Here is a 3,645-nt window from a genome sequence, read left to right on the forward strand (position 1 = left end):
GCCTTATCCACTGCGCCCAGGGCTCAGTCCTGCTTCAGGCGTGTGTTGTCTGTAGGAGGCAGAGGGAAGGGGGCAGGTGGGGGAAGCATCATGAGTGTGGCTCCCGACACCTGTCCAGGGCCTCAGCCCGCTGGCCTGGACTCTGTTGCTAACACTTGTGCGGCCGTTGCCTGCCCCGCCACCTGTGAAAGTAAAGCGGGGCTCAGGGGAGGGCCTAGCTCAGGGTGCTCTACGCTGAGTTCCTCAGCACTGATAGGGGCTCTCCATTGTCCCCTCAGGCTCTGCCAGTCCAGGAACCCCGATGGAGCAGGACTGGGGGCCCAAGACTGAGTATGGCCACCCCCTCCAGCAGGTGGGCTGACTCCAAGGCCTGCTGTGTGGCAGAGGAGCGTGGAGGGTGGTGGCGTGGGGGTGGCAGCTGTCAGGCCCAGGTGAGAGGAAGGCAAACAGAAAGGGATATATCCTCCAAAGCAGTGAATCACGAGCCACGACATTCATTAACTCGGCCTAATTAAGAAACAAACATGACGGCCACTGGTGCTGGGCAATTTGTTAACACCCAGTCCTCCTGGTCCCCCTGCCCCCGCTGATGAGGCCCTCTGCCTCCTCCTCAGTCCGAAGAGTACCCTGTAGAGTCAGCACTGGGGCACTGACAGATGCTCCTGGCCTGTGGGATGGGGAAGGAGGGCTGATGCTCATGATGTATCTCCCTCGTGTCAGGTCCAGGGAAGGAAGGCTGATGCTCATGATGTATCTCCCTCGTGTCAGGTCCAGGGAAGGAAGGCTGATGCTCATGATGTATCTCCCTCGTGTCAGGTCCAGACTTTCATGAGGGTCACATCCGTGGGTCCTCACAAGCCCCTGAGAGGTGGGATTCATGGTTCCCAATTTGGAGATGGGGAATTTGAGGCTCAGAAAGCGGGGTGAACTTGCCCAAGGTCTCACACTAAGTGACGTCACTCTTTTCATCACAATAGATAGTTGTCTTACTTGCAAGACTGGAAATACTTTTAGATTTTCTATTCTGACCTCCCAACTCATGGCTGTCCCCTCCCTAACAATATAACTTCCAGCTCCTTCCAGCAGCCCCCTCCACTGAGTCAGACTTGAAGGGCATGGTGCAAGAATGCTTTCCAGGACAGGGAAGGTAGGATTTTAATTTTTCTGAATTAAATAGGAAAAATAGGGATAAGAATAGCAATGACAGTGTATTGCAGAGGCAGACGGAAGGGAAGGCTTAGCATATCATGTGCAACAGCCTGCAGGAGGCCATTTTGTCTGGAGCACAGTGAGTGGCTTAGATGGGAGCGGTGAGGGAGGGAGGGGTTGGGGGCACTGAAGAGGTGTACATTTCATTCCAAGGGCATTTTCAGCAGAGGAGATGGTGGCCACCTGCTGCCCTGTGAAGGCTGGATGAGTGATGGCTGGGGGGGCAGGTCCGCAGCGTCAGGGGCTCACATAAGAGATCTGAACTCGAGCTAGATGGGATGTTGTGTTGACAAGAGATCTTTCAAGAATGGCTTGACCTTTCTGTATCCCACGAGTCTACCACAGTGATCTGCAAAGCTATCTCATGAAGGAAATGACTGCGTGAATTTTAGCCCATGCTCTCACTGCGGCCTGGGTGATTATGATATTGGACAGAGATACTAGAGGAACACCCTCCATGCTGGGTCCCACCCAACTCTGAAGTCTGGTGTTTCCAGATTCTCCCTCTGTGCTGCTAGACCTATGTGGCATCCATCTGGAATGCGAGAACACATCCTTCCAACCTCTTTTCTTCTTAGGCCCACCTGCCCTTGTCCTCTCTACAGCTTTCCCATTAAGGCATCTGATGACCACAATGTTTCTAAGCTGGAAACCTCCCAACTAACAGCAGGACCCAGAATGCAAGTCTCCAGGGGCACAAAGAGGTACTTCAACAACAGGACGACCCACCCCCAACTACCAACCAAACTACGCTCTGCTGCAAGGCAGGAGACCGGCTTCTCTCAAATACAGCAAAGGCTGCCCCAGATACACAGTGACACACAGACAGTGCCTTGAGTTCACCTGGTCATTACTTGGAGGATTGATTTGGTCCAAAACTCCTCGAGCTGCCAGGGATCCTAGTTAACAGCCCCATGCATGAAAACCAAGCAGGCCTGGAATTCCACCCGCCTGTCAACAAGCCCAGGAGAGGAAACCAGCGGCTGGGATGCACTTGTGTTTGCCCTGAGAGCAGGGAGCTCCTCCTCCACAGACCAGGCATGGAGGACGGCCCTGGTGGGGCCACCTGCCCATAATCCCCAAGTGACTCTGGAAGATTCCTCCTTTTGAAAATCATGGGGAAGGGGTTACCTGTTATGATTTTGGCATTCTGCCTTCTTTGTGACTGGTGGAAATCCTACAGACTTGCACCAACTTTCCTAAGACAATAGACTTCGGGGTTTAAAACATGTTAACACAATGTCTTTGAAACATTTAGAAATATCTTCACCACTCCCACCAACGTTGAGCATTTGTTTTTAAAAAATAAACACATGGCAAGAATGCCGTGCAGCACGCCAACGCACAGGGGGCTGTTGTGCAAGCCACCCGCCCACCCGGTGGGTAGGAACCTGCCCACAGCTGTCGCCCTGCTCCTAACAACTCCTCCGGGCACACCCTGCTCATTAGGCCCAGGCCACGCCTGGCCGCCCAGACTCCTGGTTTAACCAGAATGCCAGGGGCGGGCGGGTGGGCGGCTCCTTGAACCCTGAACAATGGGCTATGAAAGAATGAATCTAGGCCCAGGCCTCGGGCCCGAGAGCTGGGCGCTGGCCCTCGGGATCCTCCCTCAGCCAAGCCAAGGTTGGGCCTGTGGATCCTGCAGAAGGGGCCAGGGAGCAGCAAGGGGCCCCCAGAGGGAGCTGGCTGAGCTCTAGGCAGTAAAATTAGACTCCGTCTAGAGACTGCCTCGTTCAGTGGAAGGCTGAGCTGCAGCAGACATTATCTCACTCCTGCTCAATGTCCCCTCAGGCAGGTAAGGGATGAGGCTTGTTCCTGCTTTATAGCTGGGAGCCCAGGCAGAGAGGACAGGGCAGTTGGAGATGGAGAGAGAGGAGGCTGCCAGGCATAGCCCAGCACCTTCCCCACACCTGGGCAGAGGACCCTGCCGGCCTGTGCGGCTGCCCGCCTCCCCCCACCCCCACCCTGGGATCCGCGCTGCCACCTCGGGGTGGGCATGTGCCCTGCCTGAAACAAGCTGCCTGCCCCCCACCTTAGCTCACACCACCCACCCCCAGAAAATCCAGACCTCGCTCTCCTTCCTCCTCAGGGGCTGCCGCACTACCTGCCTGCTCCAAGGCCCTTTGGCAGGATGCCCTTTTTTTGCAGCACTCCCACCCTCGGGGCACCGTGTGGCATGAGGAAGCACAGGCTGCCTGGCCCATCCCTGCCTGGGAGGACATCTCACGAGTGCTTCTGCTAAGTCAGGATGAACCGGATTGGGGTTGGGCAGGTGGCAACACGCTGCTATTTATGGAGGCTCCTGCCCTTCCTGCTCCTGTGATTCCAGGAGGGCAAGGGCTGCGGCCATCCCCACCCGGTCACGGGACTCGGCCCGTCCAGAGAGCCAGGCTAGAGCCACGACCGCAGGCTTGAAGGCTAGGAGTCTGCACAGAG

General features: G+C 56.1%; 1 long non-coding RNA gene across 1 annotated transcript; it reads left to right on the forward strand.

Annotated features, from left to right (window-relative positions):
* The first annotated feature begins 1,035 nt into the window (after positions 1-1,035).
* Positions 1,036-2,532, forward strand: LOC134807826 (uncharacterized). The gene is made up of 2 exons (XR_010149169.1): positions 1,036-1,147; positions 1,788-2,532. It is a non-coding gene; the product is annotated as an uncharacterized LOC134807826 (long non-coding RNA).
* Positions 2,533-3,645: the final 1,113 nt, after the last annotated feature.

This window comes from Pan troglodytes, chromosome 12, assembly GCF_028858775.2.
Source record: "Pan troglodytes isolate AG18354 chromosome 12, NHGRI_mPanTro3-v2.0_pri, whole genome shotgun sequence".
NCBI classification, from domain to species: Eukaryota; Metazoa; Chordata; class Mammalia; order Primates; family Hominidae; genus Pan; species Pan troglodytes.